This window comes from Grammomys surdaster, unplaced genomic scaffold (genome assembly GCF_004785775.1).
Source record: "Grammomys surdaster isolate TR1022 unplaced genomic scaffold, NIH_TR_1.0 138, whole genome shotgun sequence".
Lineage (NCBI taxonomy): Eukaryota > Metazoa > Chordata > Mammalia > Rodentia > Muridae > Grammomys > Grammomys surdaster.
The window spans coordinates 1,508,095-1,529,971 of NW_021604596.1; positions in this window are offsets into that span (position 1 = coordinate 1,508,095).

The following is a 21,877-nucleotide window of genomic DNA, read 5'->3' on the forward strand; positions in this document are numbered from 1 at the left end:
TGTGTGTGTGTGTGTGTGTGTGTGTGTGTGTGTGTGTGTGTGTGTGTGTGTATTACTTGGACTGGATTTTGGTAATTTGTTCAACTTAGTTAATACAGCATTAGTAAGGTTCCTTGTAGGACCACATTTTCTGCCATTTTAAAAATGGAACGGTCTGTTTTCTGCTGTCTGTAACACAATGTCAATATTCTAGAAATAATAAAGAACATAGAGTTTTTTGGGGTACAGTATGGAATCAGGTTGAGGTGCCACATCTATTGATGGCTTTCCTGCTGTTAGAGTTTCAGTGTGGTACAGAGCAGTGCATGGCAATATACACGGAGCTTGTATATTTATCTTCTGGTTTTTATTTCATGTCTTATGTCTACCCAGGGGAACTCTATCTTAATGATATTATATAATTTTCATATTTTGAAAGAGATTTAACTCTAATGCTATATTTGGATCAAGTTTCCATGTTCTTGACACATTACAATGGACATTAAATTTGAACACATGAATCTGTGTTTCTTGCTCAAACAGCACACAAACTGTAGCAGGATAATTAATATTTCATTGCCAATATACTTACCTACCCACCATTGGATATGATGTCTGCTTCAATCTTTTGGGTGTTATGATAGTGCTGTCATAAGCATTCATGTGTTAACAATCTTAAATGATAAACATTCTTTTTAGTATTCTATTCAGTAACATGTTAAGCATTTGCTTTTATATGCTGTGTGAATTTTAACTGTATATTCTTTTTTCAAAATTAATTCCATTTTGTTTTAGTCTTTATTTTGGAATAAGACAAGTTTTTCTACACTTTCATGTACATAGATTTCTGACTGGTCCCTTTCCTATGATGTGACTAAAACTGGATAACTTTTTAAAATATAAACTACAATGGCATCTGGCCCCTCATTCTCTCTCTCCAACTCCAGGGATGAAACCTACTGTAGTCACTCAGCACCTAAGGTGATGGTTAAGGAAGTACAGAAATTTATCTCTATGAATTTGTATTTGTTGAAAAGGCTAAATTCGCCACTTATTTCAGCATCTGCTTTCCTATGCACCTTCTGGAGCACAAACATGGTATTTTCTAGAGTTTCCTATGTTTATTTCATCAGACACAAGGGATTGGCCTACCACAACATGTACAACTATTTTACAATTTTAGAAAACACTTTTTCCATTGTAGTTAAATAAATGTGACATTTAATTTTTTGTTTTACTTTCTTTTTTATTGGATATTTTATTTATTTACATTTCATGTGTTATTCCCTTTCCTCATTTCCTCCTCCCACATAAACATCCATCCCAATTCCTCATCCTTTTTGTTTTTATACCATTTTAATTACATGCAGGTATTAAGGTAAGTTCTAGGTTGAGGGACTAGTAATACAATAGATGCAAATAGTCAAGGTACAAGCAAGACAATAAGCAAAGTCTCAGGATCACTCCCATGATCACTATGTCTAAGGGCTTATCAGGATGACCAAAATATCTGAGCCTACTTTCTTGTCCTAGCCAAAAATCATTTTCATGCCTGAAGCATACTTTTTTGTTCTAGCCTAAAATTTAGATTCCTCCCTGAAATTACTTCTTTATTCTAGCCTAAGATTTAGATTCCTACATGAAACTACTTCTTTGTTCTAGCCTAATGTCAGATTTCTGCCAAGGAGCCCCAAAGCTCACCACATCTACCCCTTTTTATTTCATAAACAAGACTGAGCCTGTCTTAAGTCATTCTGACAAGAATGCCTTCCTTACTCATCATGGAATGTGCAATATCCAAAGCAATGCACTTATGTCTTAGGTTGGTAAGGCTCTGTGCCGACTCTTACCTGTCCTTGGCTTGAAAGCCTGTTAAATTAATAACTCTGGGGCTCCATTTTCAGTTTCAAGTCATGTACTTTGACTACCAACATGATGATGTTGTTAAAGACAAGTTTTCACACCATTGGCATGCATTAAAGTATTTCCACAACAAAAAGAGCTAGCGTGATCATGCTATATATGCCATTCTTAACTCTTGATCAAAATGGAAATACTGACATCAAGCCATGGATAATGTTATCAGCATTATCTGAAGTGTCAAAGCTCAACAGAGAAGTATTCTTTAAATTCTTAATCTCACAATGCAAAGTCAAAACATCCAGAGATATATTAGAATTATGCCAAATGCCCTGCAAGTGTCTTTAAACTTTTTCCTAATTATAATGACTATCATTGTAAATTTTAGAAGTAACACAACTCCATTGGCATTTGGCATAGCACTCATGATAGTTTCTTACTATTAGAATCTGAATAATCTTCCAATATTTTTAATAGGATAAAGAATATCAATCCAATATTCCAGATGCCTATCTAAATCCTCTTGTATACTCAACACATTAGTAATGTTTCTTGCTAAATGATTAACAAAAATAGCTGTGTTAACTTCTTGTGTCAAAGCAATTGCAGAAGCAGTGATACTAGCAATTAATGTAAATAAAGCTGTTACACCGGCAATAATCAAGTCCACTACTCTCTTGCTTCTGATTAAACCCTAACTTACTTCTTCCAGTACTTACGAGCTTTTTTCAGAAAACTAAAGTTCTGTAATACTCAGGGCAATAAGACAAAAGCAGTTTATAGTTCCCTGTAGCAGATATGCCAGGGTTCAACACACTAACACAAATAGAAAGTATACAGTCAATGCAACTTACAATAAATACTGTAGAAGAAACAAGCATAATTTTACATGACAATTAAAAGAGTCTTAACACATGCACTAACACTTATTAGAAATCAAGAGTCTATACAAGCTTTATCTTTTGCTAACATAACATCATAGAGAACAGCAACTAACTTCCAAGTATGTCTCTGAAAATATCCAGATCCAGCCTTCCAAATGAAGCCTGTTATTTACAGTATTGGATTGGTTTCTAGACCAGTCCATGATTGAGTCCAAATAACTGATCACAATAATTGTAAAAACAATACAAGAGTCATTATAACTTCTCTTTTTGATGCTCTGTCTCACAAGGTCTAAAAATTTGAGGTATGGAAGCTTGTCCCATCTGGCATATAGGAAAGCAAAGATGGGTCAGTAACATAAGTTCATTACAGCTTCCCATTCACCATTGTCAGGGCACTCAGCAACCTCACCTGTCAGCACTATTCTTTGTCCCATCATCAACATGTCTCACCAATCACTTTGGCAGCCACCATGCTCCTTCAGCATCCTGCAGAAAAAAAATACAAATATGCCCTCTTCCCCGTATTAGATTCCTGATCAGGATCATGCCATATGCCAGTAAGTGGAGCTTTCCTTTTCTCCTAGGCATAAATATGTCTAGTTGTAGTGTAGCAGAGACACTCAGCAGAAAGTTCCTTGGCATCCAAATTTTTAAAACATTTTAAATAAAAAGAGCATGATTTAAATAAATTTGTGGTATATGGGGATAAACCACCCCCTTTTTATTTTATGTAGATACTGTTTCAAAGTTCCATGGGCCATTCCCACAATACCTTGTCCTTGAGGACTGTGAGGAATCTCAGTAATATGGGTAATAGTAAATTATTGACAAAAGGTCTCAAATGCTCGACTGCAAGAGCCAGTTCTATTATTTGTTTTATTATTATTATTATTATTATCATTATTATTATTATTATTGGATATTTTATTTATTTTCTTTCAGATGTTATCCCCTTCTCCATCCCCCCCCCAGAAACCCCTTATCCCATCACCTCTTCATCCTACTTCTATGAGGGTGTGCCCCCACCCATCCACTCATTCCTGCCTCCTTGTGCTTAAATTGCCACACTGGGGTATCAAGGCTTCTCTGTACCAAGGCCCTCATCTCTCACTGATGCTTGACAAAGGCCACTCTCTACTACATATACAGCTGGAGCCACAAATCCTTCCATGTCTTTTCCCAGGCTGTTGGTTTAAAACCTGAGCACTCTGGATGGTTGGCACTGTAGCTCTCCCCATGGGGCCACTAGCCCCTTCAGCTCCTTCAGTCTTCTCTCTAACTCCTCCATTGGGGATCCTGTGATCAGTTCAATAGGAAGCTGCAAGAATCAGCCTCTATATATATCAGGCTCTGGCAAAGCCTCTCAGGAGACAGGTATATCAGACTCCTGTCAGTATGTACTTCCTGGCATCCACAACAGTGTCTGCATTTAGTGACAGCACATGGGGTGGATCCCCAGGTGGGACAGTCTCCAGATGGTCACACCTCCAGTCTCTGCTCCACACTTTGTCTCCTTACTTGCTCCCATGAGTATTTTGTTACTCCTTCTAAGAAGGACCAAAGCGCCCACACTTTTTGGTCTTCCTTCTTCATGAGCTTCATGTAATCTATGAGTTGTATCTTAGGTATTGTGAGTTTGGGGGTTTACATCCACTTATCAGTGAGTACATACCATGTGTGTTCTTTTGTGATCAGGTTACCTCACTCAGGATGATATTTTCTAGTTCTGTCCATTTGACTAACAATGTCATGAATTCATTGTTTTCAATAGCTGAGTAGTACCCCATTGTATAAATGTAAATACATTTTCTGTATCCTTTTCTTTGTTGAAGGACATCTGGGTTCTTTCCAGCTTCTGGATATCATAAATAAGGCTGCTTTGAACATAGTGGAACATGTGTCCTTGTTATATGTTGGAATATCTTTTGGGTATATGCCCAAGAGGGATTACGCTGGTTCCTCAGGTAATACTATGTCCAATTTTCTCAGTAACTGCCAGACTGCTTTCCAAAGTGGTTATACCAGCTTAAAATACTACCAACAATGAAGGAGTATTCCTTTTTCTCCACATGCTGGCCAGCATCTGTCATCACCTGCATTTTTGGTCTTAGCCATTCTGACTGGTGTGAGGTAGAATCTCATGGTTGTTTTGATTTGCATTTCCCTGATGACTAAAGATGTTGAACATTTTTTTTAGGTGCTTTTCCACCATTTGAAATTCCTCAGTTGAGAATTCTTTCTTTAGCCTGTACCCCATTTTTATTATGGCTATTTGATTGTTTAGAGTCAAATTTCTTGAGTTCTTTGTATACATTGGACATGTGGCCCCTATTGGAAGTAGGATTAGTAAAGATCTTTTCCCAATCTGTTGGTTGCTGTTTTGTCCTATTGACAGTGCCCTTTGCCTTACAGATATTTTGCATTTTTATGAGGTCCCATTTGTCAATTCTTGATCTTTGAGCATAAGCTGTTGGTGTTCTGTTCAGGAATTTCCCCCTGTGCCCAAGTGTTCTAGGCTCTTCCCAACTTTCTCTTCTATTAGTTTCAGTGTATCTAGTTTTATGTGGAGGTTATTGATCCATTTAACATTGAGCTTTGTACAAGGAGATAAGAATGGATCCATTTGCATTCTTCTACATGCAGACCTTCAGTTGCACCAGCACCATTTGTTGAAAATGCTGTCCTTTTTCCACTGGATGGTTTTAGCTCCTTTGTCAAAGAACAAGTGACCATAGGTGTGTAGGTTCATTTCTGGGTCTTCAGTTCTATTCCATTCATCTTCCTGCCTGTCTCTGTACCAATACCGTGCAGTTTTTATCACTATTGCTCTGTAGTACAGCATGAGATCCAGGATGGTGAGTCCCCTAAAATTTCGTTTACTGTTGAGAATATTTTTCGATATCCTGGGTTTTTAAATTCCAAATGAATTTACAAATTGCTCTTTCTAGCTCTATGAAGAATTGAGTTGGAATGTTGTTGGGGGAATACATTGAATCTGTAGAATGCTTTCGGCAAGATGGCCATTTTTATTATATTAATCCTGCCAATCCATGAGCATGGGAGATCTTTCTGTCTTCTGAGAACTTCTTCAAATTCTTTCTTCAGAGACTTGAAGTTCTTGTCATACAGATCATTCACTTGCTTGGATAGATTCACACCAAGGTATTTTATATTATTTCTGACTATTGTGACGTTGTCATTTCCCTAATTTCTTTCTCAGCCTGTTTATCCTTTGAGTAGAGGAAGACTACTCATTTGTTTGTGTTAATTTTATATTCAGCCACTTTGCTGAAGTTGTTTATCATGTTTAGGAGTTCTCTGGTGAAGTTTTAGGGTCACTTAAGTATACTATTATATCATCTGCAAATAGTGAAATTTTGACTTCTTCCTTTCCTGTTTGTATCCCTTTGACTTCCTCTCATTGTTTATTTGCTCTAGCTAGAATTTTGAGTGCCATATTGAATTGTTGCTGTCCACTCTGACCCGCAGAAAGAAACGGCGACACACGGAGTTCTTCTTCCCAACGCAGTTTATTCAGGATCCCTTACATTCTTCAAAAAGCCCTCGAGCCTCTCCTCCACCGCCCTTAAATCCCTCTGCCTTCTCCAATCAGAACCTGCCACGTCGTCGGTGCATGTGATAGAACAGTGGGTATGGCAAGATCTGATGTTGCCCTACATAGCAGATGGCCTGATTATGCATAGCAGTGAGCCTGCACAATATTGCCTGTGGGCGTGGCTTCTTCAGGGGCGTATGAGGAAGTCAGGTGTTAGCCTCAGGCGCCATTTTGGAATGGCCGCCACACCCACCTGCTTGCTACAATTCCCCCTTTTATTTAATTTTGGCAAAGAGAATGCATGTCTTAGGTTGCCCCTTGCGACAATGCTCCTTACCCATCATCGGGAGTCAAACAGTTCTGGTTTGGTCCCTGTCTTAGGTTGGTAACACGTCCAAGGAGTCTTACCTGTCTCTGACTACTTCTCTAGCCTGCCGAGCCACACTTGAGGAGATTGTCCCATTTCCACAGCTGCAAATGCCTGCACTATCTAGGCCCATTCTCTGCTTTTCTTTTTCTTTTTCTTTTCTTTTTTTGTGGGAAAACTTTTAATGACTGCTGCTATTTTTTTAGGGGTTATGGAACTATTTAGATGGTTTATCTGATCCTGATTTAACTTTGGTACCTGGTATCTGTCTAGAAAATTGTCAGTTTCATCCAGATTTTCCAGTTTTGTTGAGTATAGGCTTTTATAGTAGGATTTAATGATTTTTTAATTTTCTCAGTTTCTGTTGTTCTGTCTTTGTTTTCAGTTCTGATTTTATTAATTTGGATAAAGTCTCTGTGTCCTCTGGTTAGTCTGGCTGAGGGTTAATCTATCTTGTTTTTCTCAAAGAACTAGCTCTTGGTTTTGTTGATTCTTTATATGTTTCTTTTTATCTCTACTTGGTTGATTTCAGCCCTGCATTTATTTCCTGTCATCTACTCCTTTTGGGTGTATTTGATTCTTTTTGTTCTAGAGCTTTTAGGTGTGTTGTCAAGCTGCTAGTGTATCTCTCTTCAGTTTCTTTTTGCAGGTACTTAGAGCTATGAGTTTTCCTCTTAGCACTGCTTTCATTATTTCCCATAAGTTTTGGTATGATGTGCCTTCATTTTCATTAAACTCTAAAAAGTCTTTATTTCTTTATTTCTTCTATCACTGGGTTATCAATGAGTAGAGCATTGTTCAGCTTCCACATGTATGTGGGCTTTCAACTGTTTTTGTCGTTATTGAAGACCAGTCTTAGTCCATGTGGTCTGATAGGATACATGAGATTAATTCAATTTTCTTGTATCTGTTGAGGCCTATTTTGTGTCCAATTATCTGGTCAATTTTGGAGAATGTACCATGTGGTGCTGAGAAGAAGGTATATTCTTTTGTTTTTGGATGAAATATTCTATAGATATCTGTTAAATCCATTTGGTTTATAACTTCTGTTAGTTTCACTGTATCTCTGTTTAGTTTCTTTTTCCATGATCTGTCCATGGATGAGAGTGGGTGTTGAAGTCTCCCACTATTATTATTTGAGGTACAATGTGTGCTTTCATCTTTAGTAAAGTTTCTTTTATGGATGTGAGTTTCCTTGCATTTGGTGCATAGATGTTCAGAATTGATGAGTATGAAGTGTTCCTCCTTATCTTTTTTGATAATTTTTGGTTAAATGTCGATTTTATTCTATATTAGAATGGCTACTACACTTGTTTCTTGGGACCATTTGCTTGGAAAATTTTTTCCAGCCTTTTACTCTGAGGTAATATCTGTCTTTGTCACTGAGGTGTGTTTCCTATATGCAGAAAAATGATGGGTCCTGTTTCCATACACAGTCTGTTAGTCTATGTATTTTTATTGTGGAATTGAGTCCATTGATGTTAAGAGATTTTAAGGAAAAGTGATTGTTGCTTCCTGTTATTTTTGTTATTAGAGGTGGAATTATGTTTGCATGGCAATCTTCAATTTGGTTTGTTGGAAGAAAATTACTTTCTTGCTTTTTCTAGGGCACAATTTCCCTCCTTTTGTTGTAGTTTTCCCTTTATTATTCTTTGTAGAGCTGGATTTGTGGAAAGATATTATGTAAATTTGGTTTTGTAATGGAATATCTTGGTTTCTCCATCTATGGTAATTGAGAGTTTAGCTGGCTATAGTATCCTGGACTGGCATTTGTGTTCTCTTAGGGTCTGTACGTCATCTGTCCAGGATCTTCTGGCTTGTAGAGTCTCTGGTGAGAAGTCTGGTGTAATTCTGATAGGTCTGCCTTTATAGGCTACTTGACCTTTTTCAATTATTGCTTTTAATGTTCTTTCTTTGTTTTGTGCATTTGGTATTTTGACTATCATGTGATGGGAGGAATTTCTTTTCTGGTCCAGTCTATTTGGAGTTCTGTAGGCTTCTTGTATGTTCATAGGTATCTCCTTCTTTAGGTTAGGGAAGTTTTCTTCTATAATTTTGCTGAAGATATTTACTGACCCTTTAAGTTGGATATCTTCATTCTTTTCTGTATGTATTATCCTTATGTCAATCTTCTCATTGTGTCCTGGATTTCGTGGATGTTTTGGGTTAGGAGCTTTTTGCACTTTGCATTTTCTTTGATAGTTGTTTCAATGATTTCTATGGTATTTTCTGCACTTGAGAGTCTCTCTTCTATATTTTGTATTGTGTTGGTGATGCTTGCATCTATGACGCCTGATCTCTTTCTTAGGTTTTCTATCTCTAGGGAAGTTTCCCTTTGTGGTTCTTTATTGTTTCTACTTCCAATTTTAGACCCTGGATGGTTTTGTTCAATTCCTTCTCCTGTTTGGTTGTGTTTTCTTGTAATTCTTTAAGGGAATTTTCTGTTTCCTCTTTTAAGGGCTTAGTCATGTTTACCTGTGTTCTCCTGTATTTCTTTGAGGGAATTACTTATGTCCTTTTTAAAGTCCTCTATCTTTATCATGAGAACTGATATTAAATCTGAATCTTGCTTTTCCAGTGTCATAGGGTATTCAGGACTTGCTATGATGGGAGAACTAGGTTCTGATTATGCTGAGTAACCTTGTTTGCTGTTGCTTATGTTCTTGCACTTGTCTTTCACCATTTGGTTATCTCTAGTGCTACCTGCACTCACTATCTCTGACTGGAGCCTGTCTTTCCTGTTATTTTGGTTATGTCAGAACTCCTCAGCTGTTTCTGTGCTCCTGTAATCCTGAGATCCTGGTTGTAAGAGCTCCTGGGAGTCAGATTGCCTCTGGGATCTTGAAATCCTGGTGTTACTAAGCTCCTGAGATCCTGTGCTCCTATTATCCTATGTTCCTGGGAGTGTTAGAGCTCCTGGAAGTTTTGCCTCCTCTGGGTTTTGTGGGATTTGGTGCAGAGCTGATGCTCAAGGTCTGCTTATGGCACTGGTGCAGACCGGAAGGAAATGTTACATTTTAATTTTATACTTGCTCACATCAGTAATAAAGTTTAGATGTTCCAAATTTCATCCTACAAAAAAAAAATGGAACAAATAAAGAATCCGGTTTAAATGATTAGGATAATAATAAAATGACTTTTCTTTAAGACATTTTTGTTATTATTATGATAGTGCTTCCACATAATTATGGTTTTATTTTAAATATGAATAAATTTTATTATAAGTCTAAGCTACTAATATATGATAACTGTAGTGTGTGTGTGTGTGTGTGTTCCTCAAATTAAATTAAACTAGTTCACAAACTACATTTTCCAAGTTCAGAGAAGGCCCATAGCCACATGGTGTCACTATTGAATGCATTCCTCCAGATTCTCACCTAGTGGTTGGCAAAGGGAGCTGCTCTGGTTTCCTGGCCTGATTCCCACACAGGTTGTCATTGTCCTTTAAAAAGTATACATTCTTTTCCTCTAACTTGCTTACTTAGAGTTCTCTTTGCTGCATTCTTCAGGCTATGATTTTAAATACTCATCATAGCTACACTCCTATCTCCCTATCAGATACTGAATGAGATCAGTGTGACCACGTTATCTTTAGATGCTTTCAGATTCTCCCTCCTTTCATGGAAATGCACTGGGACACACCTGACTGCTTCTTTTTTCAGACCTAGAAAATAAAGGGAAATGATACATTTTCCGTTCAAGCAAAAGATTGTTCTACATCTTCCTTCAAGGGAGTCTTGGCATATTTTTTCATTTAATCAATCTCTTTGCTGGAACACTGAAACACAAAATCTACCATTACCCTTTGTACAAAAGGGGTTGATTACAGGCAGCACAATTTAATCTTGGGAAAGCAGGAGACTTCATATTCTCTCTCTCTCTCTCTCTCTCTCTCTCTCTCTCTCTCTCTCTGTCTCTCTCTCTCTCTCACTCTCTCTCTCTTCCTCACTCTCTCTAGTCTCATACCCACTCACACATACACACACACACACACACACACACACAGAGAGAGAGAGAGAGAGAGAGAGAGAGAGAGAGAGAGAGAGAGAGATTAAGGCATGATTTAAGGATGATTTTTCCAAAAGGGCTTCTTGTCACTTTTCCAGATTTGGAAAAAATTTTTTTTTTACATGAGAAGTTAGGCAGGGATAGCTATGAACTGGCTTTTCTGAGATTTATATTTTGACATAGGAACAAAGTATGCCCTAGAGGAATATGACAAGGTTATGCTAAGTATATTACACTGATTGATTTTCTATAGTACATCTGTGATTCTTTTACATAAATTCCTCTTTAGGAGATTTTTTTTTAAAATAAAGGATAAAAGTAAAAATGGCACCAAAGTAGTAGAAAAGAAATCCAACTGGAAAAGTGATCTCCAGTCTCTACTTTTTCCAATAGTATGGCTTTCCTATATTCATTAAATGTGTTTTGAGTCCTGGTGGGTGTTTTTCATACTTATATAGTTATGTATCTTATGAAGTGACACCAGCTTGTAATGCCAAACATGAATATGTAAGGAGTGTACATAGATATATTTCATACAGCATCATTTAACATATTGAAGAGGTTCAAAGGCAGATAATAGTGTGTCAACTCACAAGAAAGAGAGCTTACCTGGAGAAATAGGAACACTCCTCCATCGCTGATGTGATTGCAAAGTGGTACAACCACCCTGGAAATCATTCTGGTGGTCCATCAGAAAATTGGAAATAGTTCTACCTGAATAGTAAGGATACCACTCAGGCATAAACCCAAAAGATGCTCCAACATATAACAAGGACACATGCTCTGCTGTGTTCATAGCAGCCTTATTTTTAATAGCTGGAAGCTCAAAACAACCCAGATGTTCCTCAATGAAAGAATGGATACAGAAAATGTGATTTATTTACACAATGGAATATTATTCAAGTATCAAAAATGAAGGTATCATGAATTTTGCAGGCAAACTTATAGAACTAGAAAATATCGTTCTGAGTGAGGTAACCCAGACCCAAAAGGAGATGCGTGGTATGTATTCACTGATAAGTGGATATTAGTCAAAAAGGACAGAATACCCAGAGTGCAACCCACAGACTGTAAGAAGTTTAACAAGCAGGAGGACTCAAGTGAGGATGCTTCAGTCTCACTTAGAAAGGGGGAACAAAATAATCATAGGAGGCAGAGGGAGGGAGAGACCTCAGTGGGAGAGAGGAGGGGGAGTCAAAAAGTGGAACAAGAATAGTTATTGGAGGGTAACATGAGAGAAACCCAGAAGTCCAGTAAGAATAAACAGAAAATATGTAGCCTCGAGAGGGAAGGGGGGACACTCTATAAAGTCCCAAAGGCCTAGGAATTGAGAGGTTCTCACTACTCAGTTGGGGTGATCTTAGCCATAATGCTCAACATTAGAGAGCGGAAACACAAAAAAGTCCACCTCCAGTAGATAGACAGGGCCTCAAGTAGAAAGATGTGGTTGCCAACCCAGAGTAAAAATTTCTGATGAAGAATTTTTCCCAAAAGATCTGCAGGAATTAAAATGTATTAGAGACTGAGGGAAAGGCAGTCCAGTGACAGGTTAAACTTGGGTTCCATCTCATGAGGGCCAGGGACACCAAGACCTTACACTACTACTGATACTATGATGTGCTTACAGACAGCAACCTACCATGGCTATCCTCTGAGAAGCCCAATCAGCAGCTGACTGAGACAGACACAAATATTTACACCCAACCATTGGACTGAGATTGGGGATCCCTATGGAGGAATTAGGGAAAGGATTGAAAAAAAATGTATGCCACTTTGGATGTGGGCTTTGAGGTCAAAAGCTCAAGCTCAGGTTCAGTGGCTCACAATCCCAGAAAGACTTTTGGCCTGTGGATCCAAATGTAGATCTCACAGCTCCTTCTTCAGCACCATGTCTATCTGCACACTGCCATGCTTCCTGTCATATCAATTATGGACTAAACCTCTAAAACTGTAAGCCAGCCCTAATAGATGATTTCTTCTATAAGAGTTGCTATAGTCATGCTGTCTCTTTACAGCAATAAATCCCTAACTAAGACACTACATAAGAAACTAATACATTTGTGTAGACTAAACTTTACAAAACTATAAAACTGTGAAAAATCCTGGGAAAATGGTACAGCATTTGATATTTCCTCAAACACAGTGATAAACAGATTAACTTTTAGACTTTGGATAGCATTCACAAATTCTTAAATATTCTAATTAAGGAGTAAAGATTTTTCTCATGGTTAAGCTCTTAGACATACTACCTTCAGCTTCAACAGTATTGCGGTATCACCACCCACCTTCTTTTATCATGCATTGAAATTTCTAGTGGGCCTCTGCTTAGAATCATTGCATAGATCTGTGGTTAAATCCTTGACCCATGCATGTCACAGGTTGTACAGGCTGTATGTGTTAAAGCTGTGTGTTTTAACATAATGCCGGCATTAAGAAGCCTGATAAAACAATGCAGTTTTACCAAAGTTACTAATGATGCAAATTCCATTGCAGCCTCTGGTTCACTATATAAAATGGACATGATGGCTTTCCTAGTCTAGTACTGTATGCACTTATTCTCATTTACAAATAGGAGGCTGTTAACCACATACACATTGTTTTGTTTCTTGGACTACAGATCTAAATGTGTCCCTAGCAATTGTTAGAACTTCAGGAAAATTGGTTGATTATTTTCATTGTTACATAATTGAAAATCTCCTAAAATAATAACTTCAATGTCAAGTTCTGCATAGTTTATAGGGAGTTTATAAATAGTCTATATGTGTCATAGAAAATTCCAATATTTAATCACAAAATGAGTCCATGACCTTTCTCAGCCATATATAATATAAGCTCATAAAAGCAATAATTAAAGACTGACAGTGTCCCTGCCTCTGCTATTGTTTATTCAAAAGGGCATTTCATGAGAATCACATGAGTGGATCTTCTGACATGGGACACATCTCATATCTAAGTGCTGTCTTAACCATAACCTTTTTACCTAGATTAGGACTTGCTTTTCACATGCAAAATCTAGTAAACAGACATACTATTAAAGTCATGTTCTTTAATTGCCTGGTATGTACTGATGTTTATTTGTTAAAAAGATGAGTTAACTCCTTTAAAATGAAAACCCTTCACAATTACTTTCAGCAAACATACATATCCATGACAGGATGGTTGACTGGTAAACATTACCAGTTCAAACCACCTGCCAGAGTTTAGCTATGTCCACAGTAACGCTATTAAATATCTCTAGTCTCACCACAAAACTTTAAGAAATTAAGCATTAGCCTGGAGTCATTTAGCTCTCTCACTCAATTTATTAACATATTCAAAGATTACTGCTTTTCATCTCTGCCTACAGGTCCTAAAATAGTATTCCAGCCCGCAGGGAAAAAATTATTTTCTTTCATTTAGTTTCCCCCCTACTAGGATAATCACTTTAAATAGATTATTATAAAATTATTTTCTGAATGACTGGATTGTAATAAAATAACATTCCTAATATCTCCAACCCCCCCTGAGGAACTATATTTCAACATATTTTGAAAGTAATTTCATCTTTCTAAGGATTCTTAATCTTTTGGCCTTCTCACTTAGCTAAAGGTTTGGAAACTTGTTTTATCTTCCAGGTACATTCCATCCAGCTGCCACAGCAGAGCTGCTTTCCATCCGAGTAGCTTATCCTATCTCTCTGCTGTCTTAATGGGACTTTGGAACACTTTGGCTGTCATATTACACATCTCTGATAAAGAAATTGTTATTACAAAACATTTGTGTGAGTTCAGCCCACAATCCTGCCTTCTTTCTCCAGTCTCAGTTGGAATCTCACTGATATCTCCTAGTGTGGACAGGATGAACTCTACTACTGTTTCTGCCTTTTGTTAACATCTAGCTCCCTAGTTTCCCTCACTCTCCATCACATGACTCATGGGCCTCCTTGGATTTTCCTTTCCAGATTTTTCACACTACTTAAAGTCATTATTTACTTATAGGAGTGTGAAAAGGAATTGTATTTGACAATTGCCTAGAAGAAATAGGTGTTTGGGGCAAGAAAGATGGTTCTGTTTGGCAAACACACAGACTTAAGTTTGGATCTTCAACACATACAAAAAACAAAGACATGCACCCTGGAATCCCATTGCTTGGAAGATGTGAACACAAGGATCCCTGAGGCTTATTCGGTCAGCCAGTCAAGCTGCAACAGTGAGCTCTAGGTTCAATGAGAGACTGTAAATATAAGGTGGAGGGGCAGAAGAGAGAGATACTATATGCAGGCTGTGGTGTCCACATGTATGTGTGTATCCATGCATATGTATGCACATGATCACACACATGCAAAGAATACACACACATACAAAAACAGAAATGCATGGATAGACCCTCTCCCTGATGCATACACAAAGACACATGCATAGAACACACATACACACACACACACACACACACACAGAGAGAGAGAGAGAGAGAGAGATACACAAAAAAAGGAAGGAAAATATTGGTGCTCAGATTTGAAAGTTTTATTTTCCTTATGGTTTGTGGCCAACAACAGAGAAGATGAGGTTAAAAATTAAAGTGTCATCTTTCTTCTGGGCATCCCACCTTGTGTGTCCTCCTCCTATTCTGTCCTCTCATGCCTCCTCTCCACTCTTGAAATTCATATTCATAAGTCTTCAGTAACATCATCTAGCATTTTATTTATGTCTGAAAGTCTAGCACTGTAGTAGAAAAATGGATGATTAATGAATTTGTCTGCCTGACAGGTTAAGATTAATTACACAAAATGCAAATCTATTGCCAGAGTTTCTCCAGCAGTGGTCTACCTTATATCAGGCTAGAAAATAATACTATTGTTTTAGACTTTTTTAGAATTAACTGTAAACACACAGGGAGGATAATTACTATACTCAATCAACTGGAAATCTCCTCCAAGCATCATTTTAATGTTCTTTTTTCTACAAAATCCTGCAGTCTTGACTTGTAAATGCTGTTTTTAAGCATTTTGGCTACTTTTTGTCTGGCAATGGTCTCAGAAGCATGTGAGGACAGCACTTGAGTAAACCTCTCCTCACTTTCTCCTGTTTTAATCTTAGTCATGTTGAAAGGAAAGTAGTCTTAATAAGTACCATTTGTCTGGAGGATGATAAATCTAACAAGATAAGTCATGCTCTTGAATTTCCAAATTTATCATATTCATATTAAATTTTGATTCTTAAAAATATTTTTCTCTGATCACATTGTAATATTGCAGTCTTAAATTGATATTGCCAATTTACTCAGATGGATGTTGCACTGTGTAGTGAAATACTTCATGGACCTAGCTTGCTTACCATTCATAAATCCATCCATCCAGGTACCAATTCTGTAGAACATGTTCTAGTGAACATGAGAAAGGATATCTGCTGTACTTTCTCATCCCACATTTGCTATGATGTGGTGCAAGCTCCCAGTACTCTGTAGAACTCAGATCATAAGATGTTGCTCCAGAAAGACATGTAGGGTATTTTTTTTGGTAAGTAGAAGAAATATGGGATTGCTACAAGAAGTTTTTGTCACTTATGAAGGAAAACAAATATGCCAATAACAAAATAACTGGTCAGTTCTCTTCAAGTAACATTATACAGACCATATACATTGTACACATAATATATTTATATATATTTATCATTTATATATTTATTTAAATTTTTATTTACATATATTTTATATAATATATTTAAATAATATATATGCATAGATAGATATTTATAGATACATATCAAAAATTAATGCATTTAAAAGAGAATTTGCCCTCTGTCATCCTACACTGAAAGCAATTCTGAAATCCAAGAACCAGTGGTCATGTCTCCTCTCCAGTAACACATGACTATGAAAGTAATGCAATGTCCATGAATTAAAACAGAGCAGAGAGGCATGTGGGAGTGTGTGGTTGGAGGAAAGGGTAAGGACAAGTGACAGAATTAGAGATTATTCTCAAAGAATAAAAGAATTTTTTTTAACAATTAAGTTCATAAAAAACACATAAAAAATCTGAAACCCTCCAGAGACTGGAGGAAATTATATGCACAGTGAAATACTTGAACAGGGAAGATGGGTCTTAATTTAAATTTAATGAAACTAGAAATTAATTATATCATTAATTATTTGCTGTTTTAAGTGACTACACAATGTTTTTATAAGGTATTAATATCACCAAATTTGACATTAATAAATACAATAACTATGATTTTATTTCTCTTGTATAAGTCAAAATTTTACTCAAAATAGAAAGCTAATGTATTTTTGTCTCAAGTCTCTCTCTTAAATAGATATTTCTCAATATTGTAATAGTATGCCGTCATCTTTATTCCTTTTGTGTTATTTAAAAGCCAAAAATATATAAAAAATACTTTCTTCTATATATAAATGCTTAATATTGAAAACAGTACTTATAGAAGTAGGTTCTGAAAAATATATAATATTTTTATTTTAAAGTCTATTAAAAATCTAAATTCACACAGATAAACTGAGAAATGTGGAACTGATATTTTAAAGATATTTTATTTTATACCCCATACCCCTTGACCATCACTCAGCATTACGAAGTGCATTGGTAGTTACCAGAGAGCTGGCTGAGGGCTTTTTCTCAAGCTGCAGGGCATGACCTCTGGTGGCAGCTCTCAATATGGGTGGGCTAAACAGGATTCCTGTTTCTCAATATGCCCCAGCAATACAGTTGCTAATTAATCCCCCAGACTCCAGAGTCAGCATAAATCTAACTCAGGCTCTTGAGAGCCACTTAGACTGTGCAGAGGTGTGATTCTCTATTCAGAGGTAACTACTATGAAGAGAACAGACAGAAAGTAACTTACATTTGAAACTGAAGAACCTCTTTTGTTAATCCTGCCTCTGCCATGTACACTGAAAGCAACCATGAAGAACAAGAACCAGTGATCATACTCATGCTTCAATAAGACTTGTGAATGAAAATAATGCAACGTGCAACTCTCTCACTGGCTGGGGTACAGCTAGCTGACCCCCACTCTATATTTTCTTTCATTCAACAAATTTCTCATTATCAACACTGGTAGCTAAGGGTATGTACTAGCTGATTCACTGTTGTTCTCATCATGGGATCACCATTTAAAGGGTATAGCCTGTTTTGGTGGAGAAGGCAGAGTGGAATTCATAGTGACCGAAGTATATGGCAGTGTCTAGATTAGAATCAAGGCCTGGCTGTAACTCATGAGGCCTGAATCTCTATTACCCTTCCTTCAACTGGGCCTCACTTCTAAGTGTCCCACAGGCTGTTCAAAAGGTATTAACTCTCAGAGGACAATTATGCTAATCTCCTGTCTGTGAGCATAGCAGATTGTCATTAATAGTGTCAGGAAAAAGCAGTCAGTTATCTGTGAGACAGTTAGATAGGACAACTGGAAATGTGCTACTGTTTACACTAACTGTATTTTTAAATAGAAGAGAGGAGATATAATAACGCATGAGGAAGTTACAGCTAAAATATTTTAACTTTTTATGAAGATTATAAACTCACAGACTCAAGAATTTTAACCAACATAATCGATAATAAAAATAAAAGGAAATGATAGGAAAAGATACTTTCACCAAATTGTTTAAAGGCAAAGACTTAAAAATTCCCCTAAAGGTAATTCTTTCATAAATAAAAGGAGTAACTTTTTTCCCAACAGAGGCTAAACCTGTTTTCTCTGGTGCTAGTGGCTCCCTTACTCTTTTTATATTTTAATTGAAAATAAGAGTTTTTTTCATGCAATATATTCTAACTACATTCTCCCCTCTTTCCTACTCCTCCCCATTCCTCTCTACCTCTCCTCCCATGTAGGTCTGCATCCTAAGGAACAATAAGAAAATAAAATAAATAAAAAACAAACAAACAAAAATATGACAGATCCAAATGGGACAAACAGCCAAGGAGACATGGAAAATGCATATAGACATAGACGCTTGTTCGCACGTAGACAATTTCCATAAGCATTCCAAACCTAAGGACTTTCCTCCCCTTTCTCTGAAGCTTTCTCCTGGCTTTGAAGCTGCTTGTCTGCCGTTTGGCTGTTTCGAACACCAAGGTCATTGTTTATTTGTTTGCTTTGGCTTTTGTTGTTGTTGTTTCTTTGTTTTGTTCTTTGTTTCTTCTCCATCTTCCCTCTCTGGAAACCTCTGAGATTTCTAGCTTTAACAATCCTGGAATTTTTATATAAAATTTTTAAAGTCTAACAAAATTGTCCTCATGGTTGAAAACAAAGAAACAAACCAGGAACATCCTCACTCAGTCTTTGCAGTTAGAATTTCATTGTCAGCTCCAAGCAGAAGGAAGGTGGCACCAGGTAATAACTGGCCCTACACCTACACACAGGAATGTGGGCACAAATAGAGTACTGTGAGAGAGGGTTACACTGAGTTGTCTCTCCTTACAAAAGTATCTTCCTATTGTTTTCCACTGAAGACTAGAACTCTGAGGTCCTCTGGAATGAAGTAAGTGATTAAGAAAGGAGAAGAACATTTGGTCTATGATGCATCAGTGGAATATCTTAGCTTAATATACCACTATGAATGTCAATCCTAGGATGGAAACCACCCTGGTTGTTTACCTGCCTGGTTGTTTTCTTGCCAATAAGCTCAATTAGTCTACACTTGTCTTGTTAGATTACTTTAGGTTCATGGATTTCTTCAGAGAGAACCCTCATTGCCGCTTCTTTATTACTATTGGGGCTGATTACATGTGCTAAATTACAGAAAATGAAGCTAATTAATATTCTCCTTGCATTTCTTGTGTTGCTGATAATTAAAGTAGTCATACTGAACCAGATAACGTACTGAATTTTTCTCTGTGCTGCACCCCACACCAGGGCTTTCTATTCTTCATCATCTTTCTTTTCATATCCAGAAGACACATTGATATCTCTCTCACAGGTTCCTTTGGAAGCAGGTTATATTTTACACTTAGCACTGCATTTGGAAAATTAGGAGAAAAATGCAAAATTTTTAGGTGAATAGGCTACAAAATCAAAGATATGAACCGATTTCTGTTTTTTATTCTATATTTTATTTATTTACATTTCAGATTCCATCCCTCTTGCCCCTTCCCCACACCCCTTTAATCCTCATTAATCCCCTATCCCATCCCTCCTTCTCCTTTTTTGCCTTTACACTGTTTAAATTACATGCAGGTATTAAGTTCAGTTCTAGGTTGAGGAACTAGCGATACAATAGATGCAAATAGTCAAGGAACAATGAAGACAATAAACCCAGATAATCAAAGAACATGCATGAAAATAAACAGAATCCTGTGATCACTCCTGAGATCACTATTTCTAAGGGCTTATCAAGATGATCAAAATATCTGAGCATACTTCCCTATCCTAGTCCAAATTCATTTTCATGCCTGAAGCCTACTTCTTTGTTATAGAGTAAGATTTAGATTCCTGCCTGAAATGTCTTTGTTCTAGCTTAGGCTTTAGATTTCAGCCTGAAATTACTTCTTTGTTGCAGCTCAATGTCAGATTCCTGGCTGTAGTTCATTTCCTTATCCTTGGCCTATGTAAGATTCCTGCCAAGCTGTCCATTTCCTTGTCCTTGGCTAATGACATATTCCTGCTAGACAGCCCCAAAAGATCTCCCCATCTCCCCCTTTTTAGTGTATAAACCAGACTGAGACTGTCTTAGGTCATTCTGACAAGAAAGCCTTCCTTACCTGTCATGGAATATGCATTATCATAAGCAATGCACTTCTGCCTTAAGTTGGTAAGGCTCTGTGCATAATCCTGCCTGTCCTTGGCTTGCTAGCCTGTTAATTTAATAACTCTGTCTGGGGGTCCATTATTAGTTTCATGTTATGAACTTTGGCTGCCAGCCTCTTGATATAGTTAGAGGCAAGCTTTAACACAATGAGCAGGAATAAAAGTATTCCCAGGACAAGAAGGGGTAGCTTGATCAAGCTATATATGGCATTCCTGAGGTTTGACTAAAATGGAAACATTGACCTCAGGCCATGGATAATTTTATTGGCATTATCTGCAGCATCAAAGCTCAACAGAGCAGCATTTTTTAAATTCATAATCTCACTATGCAAAGTTAACACACCCAGAGAGGTGTTAGGATTATGCCAAATACCCTACAGGTATCTTTAAACTTTTTTCTAATTATAGCGACAATCATTGTAAATTTTAGAAGCAACACTACTCCAATGATATTTGATATGAAACTTGGGATGGCTTCTAACTCTTTAACCCTGAACCTCCTTCAGATAATTTGAATAAGTTATAGAGCATCATCTGTTGTTCCAGATACCTATATAAATCCTTTTGTATACTCAATATATTAGTAACTTTTTTTTTGCTAGATGGTTAACAAAAATAGTTATCTTAACTCCTGTGTCAATGCTATTGCAGAAGCAGTGGTGCTAGCAATTAATGAAATTAAAGTTGTTATACCAGCAATAATCAAGCCCACTACACTCTTGCTTCTGCTTAAAGTCTAACTTATTTCTTTCATCACTTTCAAGCTTTTACCAGTGAATCAAGAATTTCTAATACTCAGGGCAGTAAGATGAAAGCTGGTTGAAAGACTCTCATAACAGATATGGCAGGTTTCAACACACTGGAAATTATACAGTCAATGCAACTTACAATAAATACTATAGAATATTTCTAAAAAAAAAACAATATTGTAGAGTCATGGAAACATTTAGATTTTCCCTAACTATTGAGATGTAAACTCTTTGAGCTCAGCATAGCATTTAGCACCAGGAAAAATCACTGAGCAGAGGATCCACAAGACTCGCATGAACATCCATTCAGAGGTAGTTTGGGAAGAAATATGTCAAGGTATTTTCCTTTATCAGTCAGTTAATGAAGCATTATGTGCACAAACTAAGCAACAGTCTTTGTGTTAACACAGCAGATTCAAGCATAAATGAAAAGGGAATTTCATCCTAATGAAAACACACTAAGTAGCACATTTAATTACAATTTTAAAAGTGGTATATATGGTTCATTTATTCATTGGTTGGTCTGACAAATACTTTTTATGGAATACAGATTGAATTATAGCCGTCTAAATTTCATATCTAATTTCAGTGCTTTGTATCTGAGAATATAACCATACTGGAAAATACTTTTACAGATTTAATTAAGTAAAGGTGTATATGTTAGGGTACAACTTAACATCACATGGCTACTGTCACTTTAGAAAGGGAAATTTGGATGCCAGGCATGCACAAAGTGA